This window comes from Rhinoraja longicauda, chromosome 5, assembly GCF_053455715.1.
Source record: "Rhinoraja longicauda isolate Sanriku21f chromosome 5, sRhiLon1.1, whole genome shotgun sequence".
NCBI classification, from domain to species: domain Eukaryota; kingdom Metazoa; phylum Chordata; class Chondrichthyes; order Rajiformes; family Arhynchobatidae; genus Rhinoraja; species Rhinoraja longicauda.
In genome coordinates, this window is record NC_135957.1 from 56,459,374 (window position 1) to 56,475,805 (window position 16,432).

Sequence of the window (16,432 nt, forward strand, 5' to 3'; positions counted from 1 at the left end):
ATCTCAAGAAAGGACCTATTTTGAAATGTATTTTAATGATTATATTGTCATCGTTATACTGTATGAGGATTTACACGGGTAACATGACAAAAATATAGACTAAGTTACACGGCAATTTTCTGTAAAGCAGTTTGTGATACTTTTGATTTTCATAGTAATCTTAATAATAATAATAATCATAATTTATATTTAATAAAATATGCAAAATCACCTGTTGATGTAATTGGTGGTGAAGTCTTTGCTGAAACATTTTGTGAGTGACCATAGTAATTTCAAATAAATCGTAAATTGGTCAGCTACTATTTGCAGGGTTGGTTTTCATAGAATAACTGAAAAGTAATCATGTAGTGGGTCATCTGTGGCAGTCTTTGATTAGGTGAACTAAAAGATACCGCAAGCACAACTTTATTGAAAGAAAATATGAGTTCAGATTTTAATTTAGATTTGGAAAAATGACAATCAAATTTGGATTTGAGAGCATTTATCTTGCACTGCAGCTAATCTGTGCAATAAGTTGCTATAGGGTCAATTATCTATTTTACAACTGTAACAAAGTTAATGTACATATGTTATTCCTTTGGGTCACATGCATTTTTTGGGTACTCTTTCATCTCAGGAAGCCCTAGTCTCAACGATAGGTTATCTGGGAGCACCTTTCTTCAGAATGATAGCACTGCAACAAAATGGGAATGAAATCAAAGTCAATTATTTTCTTGTATAAATGTTGACAAGCTTAAGATGTTATTTTTAAATCATTACAATTGAAAGTACTTTATTGAATGGAAGTATCTGACATTTCTTAAAAGTGAGTTCTGGCCTAATTTAACAAGTTATTTAAAATTAGATTGCCACAATTGCTTTTATTTTGGCAGAGTTATCTGTGTAGTAAACTCATTGAGGAAACTGGAAATCACTGAAGTAGGATACATTTGATTTTAATAAAACTTCCAGACTGCCTTAAACTTTAGTTTTGTCAACTTCAAGTAATAGCAAGTTTCTTTTTTTCCAACCTAATTCTGGCCATCTCTGTTTTGTAGTCTCTAATGTGCCAACCCTCTACATGTACATTCTACCAGTGCACAGTAGCTACAGTATGTCATCAATAACATTTGCTGTAATTCCAAAGTCATCTCACAAACCTGTGAGCTCTACCACAAGGAATAATAAAATCTGTATGCATGTGATCACTGTGCAACTTGGAAGGGAACCTGCATGTGGCAGAATCCTGGTTTAGAAATGTATTTGTACTCTTATCAACAGGATAGCTGGAGTACCCTGAACAGAAGGACTGCACCATGTTTAGAAGGTAGTTCACCACCATCTTTTCAAGGGCATTTAAGGCAAACAATAATGCTGTCTTTGCAAAACAAAATGAAAAAACAAAATACCCATTTTGTGCATTAATACATAGTGGAATTATTTCCTATTCAGTGTTTCCAAATCTGATGTTGACAAGGCATTTATTGCTATTACAAAATGTGAATAGATGATAATTTGCATTTGTATCTTAGATATGAAAGATAATAAATAGGAATAGAATTAGACTCATGGCTCCTATACTGTCACTCAACAACATATACATAGATATGATATACATAGTCATGGAGTCATACACCATGGAACTAGCTTCTACGGCCCAACTAGTCCATGGTGACCAAGCTAATCCTATTTGCCCGTGTTAAAACTATATTCTTAGTTTTTCTTAGTGGATTCTTATAAGTACGTGGGTGTCTACCTCAATAATAAATTGGACTGGACCAAAAACACCGATGCGCTATACAGAAAGGGCCAGAGCAGACTCTATCTGCTAAGGAGACTCAGGTCCTTTGGAGTGCAGGGGGCACTCCTAAGGACCTTCTACAACACGGTGGTTGCATCAGCCATTTTCTATGGAGTGGTCTGCTGGAACAGCAGCATCTCACCAGCGGAAGGGAAGAGACTCGACAAGCTGGTCAGGAAGGCCAGCTCTGTCCTGGGTTGTCCCCTCGACTCAGTGCAGGTGGTGGGAGAGAGGAGGATGATGGCAAAGTTAACATCGCTGCTGGACAACGACTCCCACCCCATGCAGGACACTGTCACTGCACTGAGTAGCTCCTTCAGTGACAGACTCCTTCACCCCAAGTGCGTGAAGGAGAGATATAGGAGGTCCTTCCTTCCCGCTGCTGTGAGACTGCACAACCAGCACTGCTCCCAGCAGACGAGTCAACAATAACAGCTAAGAACATGGAAACTGATGACAATTTATGTATCTTTTATTTATAATGAATGATCTCTTGCTCTCTTGCTATCCACTTTGCTGCTGTAACACTGTAAATTTCCCCGGTGTGGGACGAATAAAGGAATATATTATTATATTCCCCAAACCTCTACTGTCCATTTACCTGTCCAAATAGCTTTTAAATTTTGTTATTCTATCTACCTTAACCATTTCCGCTGGCAGCTCGTTCCATGTACACACAACACCCTCTGAGTGAAAAATTGCTCTTCAGTATCCTATTCAATATTTCACCTTCAAACACTGTTCCAGGACTGGGGGTGGTTACTGATGGTTAGAACATGCTAGTCTATATTAGAATGACTGGTCTATGTTAGGGGGCCTTCTAAGTGAAACATTCACTTATCCCAAGGTGAGATTTGCTCCCCGTTTGTCCTTCTGGGCAAAGGTTCTTACAATACCGTGAGTTTTGAGCTGGCCACATCTCCTGTCGTTATTTCTCACTCCCACAGAGATGTCAGTGTGAACGTGTCAGTGTTCCTAAACCACAATAGCTAAGTGACATTCAGACTGTAGTTGTTAGGGTCCCAAATATAATGCTGTGAGTGGAAGTTGCTAATGCATCACTTTCACTGTTGGATAGCAATTGTTCATATTTATCACAAGGTCTTGATCTAGTGACAATGGGGGAAAAGATGGCTGGAGACCAGACTCTGCCACATGGACATGTGCACATAAATATATGTGCACGTTGTCACCTGTCAGTGCACACATACATACTAACTCTCTCCCATCCTCTCCTTATTCCCCCTCACCTGCAATCTTTACCATCTCTGAATCCCTTTTTCAGCAGCCCCTCTTTTGCTCTACCTTGCTCTTCACTCCTGAGAAATAGTTATCCAGACTCCCACCCAGAAAAATTGAATGTAGCTTCCCTGCAATTTATCTGGCCAACCTATAAGATTATTATTTTATAAACCTCAAACATAAACCTAACTTTTCTTTTTGTTCCTTATTCAAACTATATAGATAATTTAGCATCCTTTAGCAGTTAATGTATTTTATTTCTGGAATTTCCCAGATATACACTGAATAAATTGTGAAATATAGAAGAGACAGTAATGTTTTTATTGTGACCAGAGATGTGAAGTTTTCCTTCGGCCAATATGTCAGAAGTATTTGCGTTGCAAGTTATGATGATTTGTACTGAAAACTAATGTGGTTTGTCATTGTATCTAGAAGGAAATATTTGGGTGAAGTAAAGATTAACTCATTTTGTTAACGTTTCACTTTTAAACACGAAGCATTTTCTTCAGTTGAATGTGCATCAAATAGTTATTTTGTTGCTGGATAACGATCATTTACTCAACCATAAATACAAATCGAAGATTTTTTTTTAAATTGGTTCCTACAAATCCATAGGAAGAGGAAAGGATTACTCTGGATCATAACTTTAGATAGCTTTAACTTAATTGAATTTTACCTGAGAGTTGCTGTATATTTTATTCACATCCTTATGGTTTCCTTTGGGTTGCAGTTTTGTAATTCCTATAAATGAAACTATAATTGAATAAAACCTCCAAATTTAATAAATATTTTTATGTTATCCTAAACATTGATTATGATGTTTTTGAAAATTCAGATGAATTTTGAAAGTTGATTACTTTTCATTTGCACAGAAGACAGAGTTGTCAATGAATTGTTAGTCATTTGTTTGCATAGAGTGATGATAATTGAAAAATTAATTCAACATTTTGGCCACCTTCAATGTGAGCCCACCACCTCTCACCAGTCACATCTCCATCCTCATTGCTTCCGCAGAGACCACTCCCTCAGTAACTCCTTGGCTCACTCATCCCTTCTCCCCCTCCCCAGGTACTTTCATCATCAACCGCAGGAGAGTGATCACCTGTCCCCTATACCTTCTCCCTCCTGCCTATCCAGGGACCCAAGCAGTCCTTCCAGGTGAGACAGAGATTCGCGTGCACCTCTTCTAACCTCATCAACTGCATTTTGTGCTCCTGATGTGGCCTCCTTTACATCGGCGGGACCAAGCATAGATAGGTGACTGCTTTGCCAAACACTTGCATTTGGTCTCCTAAGGCCTGCAGGATCTTCTGGCTGCTAACCATCTTAACTCCACTTTCCATTCCCTTACTGACCTTTCAGTCCTGGGTCTCCTCTATTGCCAGAGAGAGGCCACATAAAAATTGGAGGAATTTTACCTCATATACACCATGGGTAGCTTACAACCGGACGCCTTCCGGAGGGCCTCTGCGGCAGATGCCTTCTGGAGGGCCTCTGCGGCTGATGCCTTCCGGAGGGCCTCTGTGGCAGATGCCTTCCGGAGGGCCGCAGAGAAGCCGAGGCCGGCACCTCGTGGGTCGGAGCCCCTCGGGTTGGAGGTGGAGCCTCGCAAGTCATCTAAGCCCGCAGCCAATTGCCCCAGGGTCTGCGGAGCCCACGGCTGGGGCCTGGGTCAGCGCCATGGAGGCATCCAGAGAGGACCCGGCGGCAATAGTGTTGCAGCGGTTGATGATGGCGCCGGACAAGGAAGGACATGTGGAAGTGAGAACGCCGCTGCCGGGGGAAGGAACAAAGGAGGACCTGGCATGGGGGGGACCATCATGAGGGAGGGGGAAGAACAATGGACAATGGGGGACCGCCGTGAGGTGGTGAGGGGGGTGAACAAAGGGGGACCTGGCTCCAGGGTACTTTGTAACTTTGTAAACGCACTTTATGGGTGACTATTTGCAGACCTTGGGTATGCAAGCAAAGAATTTCAATGTGACTTGTCACATGTGGCAATAAAGTATTCACTCATTCAACCGAACAGTATGAACATTGAATTCTCAATTTTTAAGTAATTAACATAAACTCCCCCCTCCCCCCCCTTCTCTTCCTTGTGCTCCACCTGGATTCAAACAAATTTCCCCCTTTCCCATTGCCCCTATCCCATTCTGCTCATATTCCTTCCTCTGGCATCAGATTTTGCTCCTCTTTTATCCTTGTCTCATCTCATGCTTTTTGTCCTTTCATCTCTGGCCTATAACCAACCATTTGCCAATCAAAAAAGCTCATTACCTGTATCTACCTATCATTGACCAGACTTTGACCTGCCCCCACCTCTCTTTCAGCTTTCCCTCCCCCATTGCAATCAGTCTGAAGAAGGTACCAACCCAAAATGATGCCTATCTAAGTTCACCAGAGATGCTGCCTGACCTGCTGAGTTACTCCAGCACTTTCTGTCTTTTTTTGAACACCAGCATCTGCAAATCTTTGTGTCTGAAAAATTCATTTGCCATTATTTCTGAAGGCTCATTTATATCAATCTTATGTTAACATAATTGTTTTCAATCTTATGTTGACATAATTGATTGTATGTGCTCTAAAATATCTTGTGATTTCAGTATTTAAATCAGATATTGTCTGGACTAATTAATTCATTTTCTGTTTGTATGTGAATTCAAATAAATTGATGTCAGTGGTTGGAGGTTTTGGTTTAAGTGTAGTGACAATCGATTCATTTGTAGTTTTAGATGTCAGTAAACAATGTGCTGCCAAAACCTTTTGAGCCAGGAAGGGTAGGTTTTGATTACAGAAAACAGTGCATGTAATACAATCACTTGAACACATAAATTGTTCTGAAGCGCAATGGATGGAAATTCATCTCCGGTTGCTTTCACGTGCAACTTTGCACACCCTCACTTCAAGAGACAATTTTTCTGAGAAACAGTTCAATAACCAGCAGAAATGATACTGCAACATTTTGCAAATGATTGAGGACCAATTTCAGCTCCAGTACCTTTTCAAGATACATCAACTGCTAAATTCAAAATCAAAATGAGTATCCAATTGATGGTGTACAATTTTTAAACAACTTCATTTACAAACATTAATAGAATGTTTTGAGATAAAACTGAATGGAAACTAGAGATGTTAAGGGCGGCACGGTAGCGCAGCGGTAGAGTTGCTGCTTTACAGCGAATGCAGCGCCGGAGACACAGGTTCGATCCTGACTACGGGTGCTGCACTGTAAGGAGTTTGTACGTTCTCCCCGTGACCTGCGTGGGTTTTCTCCGAGATCTTCGGTTTCCTCCCACACTCCAAAGACGTACAGGTATGTAGGTTAATTGGCTGGGTAAATGTAAAAATTGTCCCTAGTGGGTGTAAGATAGTGTTAATGTACGGGGATCACTGGGCGGCACGGACTTGGAGGGCCGAAAAGGCCTGTTTCCGGCTGTAGATATATGATATATGATATGATATGATAAGTAACTCTGAAGGTGGAACCTCCTTTAAACTAGTACATTGATTTGGAAAATACAGCTTATTGTCTCGACATTAGCTTGATTATTTCAAGATTATTTCATTAGCTTGATTATTTAATGTTCACTTTATGAAAAGTATCTTATGGAGTTGCAAATGAAAAATGTTCACAAAATTGGTATGCTCAAAAGACGCTTATCTGATGCTTATCTGATGTATGAAGGAAGAAGAATGCTTGCAAAGCAATATGTTTTTTAATATCAAAATGAAACTATTACTAAACTATTATTCAATTGCATTTGCCTTTTATTAAATACCAACACTCTATAAATAAGTAGCAGGAATTTGCTTAAATTTGAAACATAATGCAGATTTTGAAGGACATCAGCATAGAAAGAAAGCTCACCAACTCACCAAATTACTTCATCAGTAATTTGAGGCATTCAGCACGTTGCTGACTAATGAATCGAATCTCAGAGATCATGGAAGAAGGGTCTTGACTCAAAACATCACCTATTCATGTTCTCCAGAGATGCTGCCATACCTGCTGAGTTACTGAAGCACTTTGTGTCCTTTTGTGAATCAATCGTATGTCTACAGGTATATGACAGAGAGCATACTAACTGGTTGCCTCGTGACCTCATTTGGAAATTCGAACACTCAGGAACAAACGAATCCTGCGGAAAGTGGTCAACATTGTCCGGTCAATCGGGTATTGACTTCACCATCGAAGGGATCTACGGGAGGCGCTGCCTCAAGACGGCAGCTAATATCATCAAAGACACTAGCAATCCTGACCATGTTCTCATCTCACTGCTATCATTAGGCAGAAGGTACATCTTCCCATTAGATTTTTGAACCATCCTGCACAACAGTAACCACAACCATACATCAGTACCAAACTACTGTGGATATTGCAGATAAGAAGGGTAAGGATAGAAAGGTCAGTATGCAAATGGTAAGGAAAGTTAAAAGAGTTAGCAACAGGGAAATCCAATAGGCCTTGGCAGACAGAGTGCAAGTGTCAATGAAGCAGTCACCTTATTTACGCTTGGTCTCTGATGTAAAAGAGGCCACATCAGGCACGCCAAATGCAGGTGGGTTTGAAGAGGTGCGCCTAAATCTGTGCCTCACCTGGAAGCTGTTGGGGTTCCCTGGATTGAAGTGAGAGGGGAACTGTAGGGACAGGTTTTCAGTAGTTGCAGGGGAAAGTACCCAGGGAGGGGGCTGGTTTGGTGGGAAGGGATGAGTGAACCAAAGGAGGAGTCGTCTCTATGGAAAGCAAAATGTGGTGCAGATAGGAAGATGTGACTGATGTTCAGGTCACATTGAAGGTGGCAATATCGGTGAAAATGTTGAATGTGGAAACTGGTGGGGCGAAAGGTGAGGACTTTTCCTTGGTCCTTTGAGGGGAGGGGAAATTAGACCAGAAATGTGGAACAGAGGGAAAACATGGTTGAGGGCTCTATACACAACAGCAGGGGAAAACCACATTTATTGAAGGAAGATGCCTTCCCGCATGTCCTGCAGTGGAGAGCATTCGTTTTGGGAGCAGATGCAGAGGAGATGGAGAAATTGAGTGTAAGTGATGGCGTCCACGCAAGAGGCAGAGTGGGAGGAGGTGTAGTCAAAGTAGGTGGGAGCCTGAGTTTGTAGTTGACATCAGAACATAGTCTCTGTCCTGCGATGGAAGCTGAGATCGAGAAAGTGGAGAGAGGTGTTTGTGATAGTCCAAGTGTATTTGAAGTTAGTAGTAATGTTGATGAAATAAACGACTTTTAAAAAAAAAAAAAAATGTTTGAAAAGCATATGTACAAATAGAAATAAAAGACACATTTGTTACAGAGTTCTTACATAGCTTCAATTTAAAAAAATTTAAAGAGAGAAAATAAAAAAAATAAAGAAGAAAGGAAAAAACAACCAAAAAAAACTATAAACTATTGGGAAGAGAGAATAAGAGGATTAAAAAAAAAGATATAACTATAAAAATTAAAGGGAGTAGATCCGGGAGACAATAACCACAGTTGTACATCCAACCCCTAACTCAAGTTTCAACTTTTAATTTTAAATTTTTATTTTAGTCCTGTGCCAAACCTATTTACTTTTCTAAAAATTCAATAAATGGAGACCATATTTTAAAAAATAACTCAGATTTGTCAATTAAGGCAAATCTTATTTTTTCCAAATGCAGGGTCTCTGTCATTTCTGTAGTCCACATTTTGATTGTGGGGGTTATTGTTTTTTTCCAAAATTTAAGTATTAATTTTTTCGCAGTTATTAGACTGAGTTTGTAGTTGACATCAGAACATAGTCTCTGTCCTGCGATGGAAGCTGAGATCGAGAAAGTGGAGAGAGGTGTTTGTGATAGTCCAAGTGTATTTGAAGTTAGTAGTAATGTTGATGAAATAAACGACTTCTGCATGGGTGTGGGACGTATGCCCGATGCAGTCGTTGAGAAAGAGTTGGGAAATTGTGCCATGGTGTTTATAACCAGGAGTTGTTTAACGTACCCCAAACAAAGACAAGCATTGCTGGGGCCCATATGAGTGTCCATGGCTACATTTTTGACGAAGAAAGTGAAAGGAGTCAAAAGAGCAGTTATTGAGGGTGAAACTAAGCTCTGCCAGGTGGAGGAACAAACTGAAATCTCTGAGGCTTTCCTGGTAGGGAATGGTGGTATAAAAGGATTGGATGTCCATGGTAAAGATGAGGCGATGAGGGCCTTGGAATTGAAAGTTATTGAAGTGTTGGAAAGGATGTGAGGTGTCTCTGATATCGGTTGGAAGGGACAGGACAAGGAGGGGTGGACAAGAGGGAAATTAGCTATATGGAGTGTACAATGGGGCCAGAGCAGCAGAAACGATGGGTCTGCCAGGGAAATCATGCATGTTGATTTTGTGAAGGAGATAGAAACATACATTGTGGAGTTGGGGAACTATGAAGTTGGAGGGGAAATTGCCGAAGGCGATGAGATCGTTAACAGTCTGGGAGATAGTGTTTATCTGTGGAGTCATGGTCAAGAGTTGGGTATGATGAGGTGGCCGAGAGCTGTCCTGTGGCCTCAGCATGATAGAGATTTTTTTTAGAACACAATGTTTCTTTGGAACGCAGTGATTACATTGTAGGAGAACTACCTGCCAAAATATATAAAATTCTTTCAGATTTTTCAAGATATTTCTGTCTACTACTAAAGAAATGTTGAATATTACTATTACAATTGCAATGTTCCTTTGGCAAATTACTTTGAAACCTCTCGACACCAGGCTCTACCACTAAATTTAACATTGATAATATCTATTTCGGACAACAACCTCTCAGACAATAATTCCACAGTACCTCGCCCAAATCTCCCTGTACCCCTCTGCCCCCTTCTGACTCCAGCCCACACCCCTATTGTGCCTTCACCATTCCCCCCTCTTTCTGATACAGAACGGTCAGGCTCTCCCCTGCCCACAAGCAGGCCGGAGCCTTTGACTCATCTAAGTTCAAGGCTCAGCTCCAGGCCAAGATCCTCCATGTTGTCAACTTCAACACCTTGACATGTCCGGCAGGGATGGGCCCATTCCAGACTGCAGGAGTAGTTTCTGAGGGACTCGCTGAAGCTTGGTGCACCCAATGCCAAGACTCTGTGGTGGAGGACCACAGTCGAAGGTCCTTCTGCAGCAGGAAATTGGGAGGTGGGGCTTTATGGAGACGCCCCTCAAACAGGGGAAGGGATAAGAACCCAGGGGGTTACATGAGTGGCAAAGCCGATTGGAAGGAGCCCGAAGGGGAGGAATTTAAGGTGTGACAATTGTAAAGTGAAGTGAATAAAAAGAAGGGATTTTCCCGACCTCGGTGTGTCTTGACAGGGAAGGCACCCAACTCTGCAGACTTGCAAATAAAACACTTGTTTCTCTAGATTGTCTCGAGCATCGTGATTGTGAGCACTCACATTTGCATCTCACAGCTTGCCCTCTCTCCTAGTGCTCTGGTTATCTTGTGCTCTCTCTGCTAGTTCTTTGGATATCTTGCCCTTATCCTTGGAATGTCACCATTTGTTCTTGCGGTTCTTATCTAGCCGAGCACAGTCGGGTCAGCTATTTCTCATGGTCCTTAGTTTAAATCAATTATCCCTTTTTACCTCTCTCTCTCACAATTGGTATAAAGATAGTTTGTGAACACCACCAAATATAATACTGATTAATGTGTTCTGAGAGTGTTGGAAAAGTTTTTGCTGTATTTTGTTTTGTTCATATTTTTAATTATTTTGAATAAAGTTTACTTTTGGAAAGAAAATGTGGTCTGACTCTCCTGCTGACTCTCCTAGGACCTACTGCGCCCCCCCCCCCCCCCGCTCAACATAGAACATCTATGAAGTTACCTGCTGCCCTTCCTCCTTTGGAAAAGCACACTTCTCCCACTACGCTCCATCCATGCATCACTCCTCACATCCCCCTCCTCATTTAGCCTTCACCATTCCCCCACAGTCCCTCACCCAAGCCTCCTTCCACTTCTATGCTCTCACCCTAGCCCTCACTCCTGTTGCGTTTGCTCCCTGACCCCCCCCCCCCCCCCCCCTCTTTCCAAGACAGAACTGTCAGTTCCCAATAGAGGCCTTACATTTGTACCATTATGCCCCCTCCTCAGCAAGTTCCTGGCACGCCATGAGGTAGAGTTTGTTTTCTGTCGCCTCTGGGCCTTTTTCTATGAGAAGGAGTCCCCGCCGTCCAGTGATAACCCCTTCTCCTGCCTCCAACATTCCTCCTCCACCCCTTGGACTCCTCTTGCCGGCCTTCTACCCTCTCTGGACCTTTTTATTTTTCTAACTGCCGGCGAGACATCAACCGTCTTGACTTTTCTACTCGCTTTACCCACTACAATTCCACCACCTCTGAACGTACAGCCCTCTGCTCACTTTACAACAATCCTGACGTTATCATTAAACCCACCGACAAAGGAGGTGCTGTTGTCGTCTGGTGAGCCGACATCTGCCATGCTGAGGCCAAGTGCCAACTCTTGGACACCTCATACCTACCGTAGGTAGACACAAAATGCTGGAGTAACTCAGCGGGTCAGGCAGCATCTCAGGAGAGAAGGAATGGGTGACGTTTCGGGTCGAGACCCTTCTTCAGACTGATGTCAGGGGAGGAGGTGGGACAAAGATAGGATGTAGTCAGAGATAGCAAGACTAGTAGGAGAACTGGGAAGGGGGAGGGGACAGAGTGGCGAAGCAAGGACTACCTGAAGTGGGAGAAGTCAATGTTCAGACCGCTGGGGTGTAAACTGCCCAAGCGAAATATGAGGTGCTGTTCCTCCAATTTGCGCTGGGCCTCACTCTGACAATGGAGGAGGCCCAGGACAGGAAGGTGAGATTGGGAATGGGAGGGGGAGTTGAAGTGTTGAGCCACCGGGAGATCAGGTTGATTGAGACGGACTGAGCGGAGGTGTTCAGCGAAACGATCGCCGAACTTGCGCTTGGTCTCGCCGATGTAGAGAAGTTCACATCTGGAACAGCGAAAACAATAGATGAGGTTGGGGGACATGCAGGTGAACCTCTGCCTCACCTGGAAAGACTGGGTCCTTGGATGGAGTCGAGAGGGGAGGTAAAGGGACTGGTGTTGCATCTCCTGCGATTGCAGGGGAAAGTACCTGGGAAGGGGGCGTTTCATACCTACCCTTTGATAATGACCGCAGAGACGAACACCAGTCCATTAACTCACTGCCTGTCTCTGATTTCACCTCTGGCAACCTGCCCTCCACAGCCTCCAGCCCCAGCCCCTACAGCCTGCTTCTACCTCCTCCCCAAAATCTACAAACAGAACTGCCCTGGCAGACCCATTGTTTCTGCCTGATCCTGCCCCACTGAACTCATTCTCCACATACCTAGATGTCAACCTGTCCCCCTTTGTGCAATCCCTTCCCACCTACGTCTAAGAAACTCTTTAATAACCTTGTTTCCAGGCCCCCATTTACTGATCTTTACCATGGAAACCCAGTCCCTCTATACCTCCATCCCCATCGGGAAAGTCTCAATGCCCTCTGTTTCTTCGTTGAATAAAGACCCAACCAATTTCCCTCTACTAATACTCTCCTCAACCTAGTGGAACTTATCCCCACCCTCAACAACCTCCTTTTTGACCTCTCACTTTCTTCAAGTTAAAGGTGTAGCCATGGGCACTCACATGGGCCACAGCCTTCAACTCTTTCTTTGCTATATCGACGACTGCATCGGGGCTGCCACCTGCACCTGTGCAGAACTCATGAACTTTATTAACTTAATCACTAACATCCACCCTACCCTTAAATTCACCTGACTGACAAATCTCTCCCCTTGATCTCTGTCTCCATCACAGGAGACAGACTATCAACTTGCATCTACTACAAAGCTACCGACTCCCACAGTGCCTCATGCTATCCCCTACTCTCAGTTCCTCCGTGTTCACCGCATCTGCTTCCAAGATAAGGTTTTCCATATAAGGATATCCGAGATGTATTCGCTCTTTAGTGAATGTGGTTTCCCCCTTCTGTCATAGATGGGTCCCTCACACTCCCCCTACCCCCAGATGCAATGACAGAGCTCCACAGGTCCTCAACTTTCACCCCACCAGCTCCGCGTCCAACACATCATCCTCCAGCATTTCCTTCACCACATCTATAAATTTGATGATCCACAATGCTGAGAACTATATTCTGCACACTGTATCTTCCTCTTTGCTCTACCTATTGAATCTGAGTTTGACTTGATTGTATTTATGTACAGTAATCTGATCTGGTTGAATAGCATGCAAAACGGTTTTTCACTGTACCTCCACAATCATGAGCTGAAACCTAATCCTATCCATTCTTTGAATTTATATTGCTTGCAGATTGTGAAATTATGTAATTAAGAAGTTTGCTTTCGAATGAAGAGTATTCAGTCTAAATCTTCATACCAATCTGTTCAGTGATTTCAGTCTAACTGTACTTGCAGACTTCAACAATTGGGTGGCATTTTGCCAAACCTTTTGACATAGCCTATCGTTTATAGTTGAATGCCAGGTAAGAAATTCCCTGTAAATGCTGCAATACCCTGTCAGGCAAATGGCATTGTCATCTTTGAATGATTTCGGTCAACAGTATTCTCACTGCATTTTAACTCCCTGTATGTTGCCATCATCCATCCCAATGCATTTCCTTTTGGGTCTCCTAAATCAGTGCTCTTTATTTTCTCATGTTGTTTCTGGCCATATATCCAGTGCAGCCTTCTGTCCATGATGATTTTGGCCTGCTTCCATATATTTAATTGCTAATATGCCACTGCATATGGATGTTGCTCTGCACCTGGACTTTAGTTCACGCTGAATAATGAATAATAATTTATCCCTGCACTTTCCCAAAGGAATTTACTCACTCTCCAACAGAGATCCAACCCAACCTAGTCAGATCATTAATTGGCAACCCATAACAAAAGCAATATTTCTTTGTACCATTTCTATCTGTCTTTCATTTAATCACTCTCTTACTCATTTTCCCCTCTTTTGGGGTTTCTTTTTCCCTTTCCTTCTTGCATAAGCTATTTAATTCCATTGCTCTTTGTTGCCTCATCTTTTTTTCTTCTGTCCATTTATTTGTCCTGTCTTCTGACCTTGCTTGATAGGATTAATGCATTGAGCTTTCGCCGTGTGCATTGCTACAGGGGATTGAGCAGAGCTTAATTGTAATCTTGGAAAGTGACAATATAGATTTTAATTATTCTTTCTTAGTGCTTAAATTGGTATACAAAGGTCAGTTAAATTTGGTGAGAACTTATTTACAGGAACATTAAAGCTGATTAAAATGAAGAAATGGCACAAATTGAAACTGCCTGAGAAGATTATGAATCTGTCAGTTTTCATTAGACCAAACTGAACTTGTGTCATAGCTCACTCTTTCTATGTGCCGAGGAATTCAATTGAATCCTGCAGCTTTCTTTCAGCAGCATGTGATTGATTGCGAGTGTAAAATTGATCACAAAACTCGATCAAGACCTTATACTACTCTTAATGAATAACTCCATCTTCAATTAGCCACTTGCAAATGTGTTCAAAACCCAATTGGTGGATCCCCTGTGAAATTAACTTGAAGCTGTGTTAGTAATAGTTTGCGAGTTACGGAATAATCATTTAATTGCAAGCTTATTAGGAAGGCATTTGGAGCTGAGTTAATTTCATTCCACAGGGCAGAACGCTAAAATTAAAGGTTGTGGGGTTAAGTAATGAGCTTTTGGCACTTTTGTACTTTACAAGCAAAATAATATCCTTCACCCAAAAACAGTAAGCATAATGGATATTTATAGATAGACACAAAAGGCTGGAGTACCTCAGGTTACGACCCTTCTTCAGACCCGAAACGTCACCATTCCTTCTCTCCAGAGATGCTACCTGTCCTGCTTAGTTACTCCAGCTTTTTTGTGTCTATCTTCGGTTTAAACCAGCATTTGCACTTCCTTTCTACACATAATGGATATATGTACTTGACAGGATCCAAAATTCAAGGAGTGATGGATCATGACTATTATGCCTTGAGCTCTGTTTGGGAACCCAAATCTTTTGATGGACCAGAAAATCTCTCACTCTCCGAAAGTACAAATGCTATGTGATCATCAACAAAAGAATCAACATGGCTAGTGCCATGATGTTCATCCAGATAGTCTGGAGGGTTGCCATCTTGTCCTGGTGAAGAAGCTTGCTGACCAACACAATCAAAGAAGGACCTCAAAAGTGAAACAGACAGAGGATGGTGGCTGGCCAGCAGGTAATGCACTACAATAACTGAGAAGGTGGAGGGAGGCTGAAGCAGGAGAGATGCTTAATTGTCTTGGATCCATGCTGTTAGAACCAAGTCCGTCACAGTCAGGTGGATGGGTGTTTGTGCACCAGTCTCCCCACACGTTAAAAAATGTCACTCCCACGTATCCGTCTGAAGTTTGTAAGTTCTCCCTGTGACCATATGGGTTTTCTCCGGGTGCTCAGGTTTACGCCCGAATTCCAAAGACATGCAGGTTGCTAGATTAATTGACTTTTGTAAATTGTCCCTGGTGTGTAGGATAGAACTAGTGCAAGGGTGATTGCTGGTCAACATGGACTCGGCGGGCCTAAGAACCAGTTTCTCTAAACTAATCTAAACCTGTGGCGACCAGCAAAACTGACACAGACAGGATAGTTATCATCTGGCAGCTCCTGGTCATGATCTGGCACACAGGTGGTCGGTGTTAGATTCAGTCGCAGAGCTTTTGGAATGAAGCTGAAAGAGGCCTTCAGCAACTGCACCCATGACTGAGTAGCACTATTTAGAATCCATTTTACTCACCCCAGTAGGGGAGGAGGACTGGAAAACATGGGCTAAACATAGCCGGCCTCACAACACTCATGACTGGATTACAATGTCCAGTGGGATCTCCACAATGTGGTCAGAAAAAATGAAATATGACTTTTGGAGCCTGGAATGTAGGAACAGTTCTTGACATTGAAATCTGTTCTTGGCCTGAGAGAAAAGCAGCTATGGTTGTAGGGAAACTGCGAATATTTCCAATTGAATTGTAGAACTCTCTAAGATTAGACTGACAGAAGGACAGCTAAGGGAGGAAATGGAGGTTACATCCTCTTTTGGAAAGAAAAACCTACTGATGAGCCAAGAATGCGCGGTGTTGAGTTTGCCATGCGATTGTTTCATGACCATTTACCTGAGCTTTTAACAAACGGATGGCCACTGCAGCAAATGCCAATTTCCCCACACCAGGTTCACAGGAGGAAGTCGAGGAGGCCTTTGATGTTGGCCTGTACAAAGGTCTTGCAGATAACCTGAAGGAAAATAAGATCATTCTTCTTGGGGACGTCAATGCAGAATCGGTTATGATCACAAATCGTGGAACGGCATTATAATGAAGGAGAGCTAAGACGATATCACCTCTTCCTGACCAAGTGCGCAAGCTGCAACCATATCATCAAC

At 42.5% G+C, this 16,432-nt stretch overlaps 1 protein-coding gene across 7 annotated transcripts in view; it reads left to right on the top strand.

Moving 5' to 3' along the window:
* Positions 1-16,432, top strand: part of fam184ab (family with sequence similarity 184 member Ab) — a 99,477-nt gene that overhangs the window by 1,644 nt on the left and 81,401 nt on the right. The window lies entirely within an intron of this gene.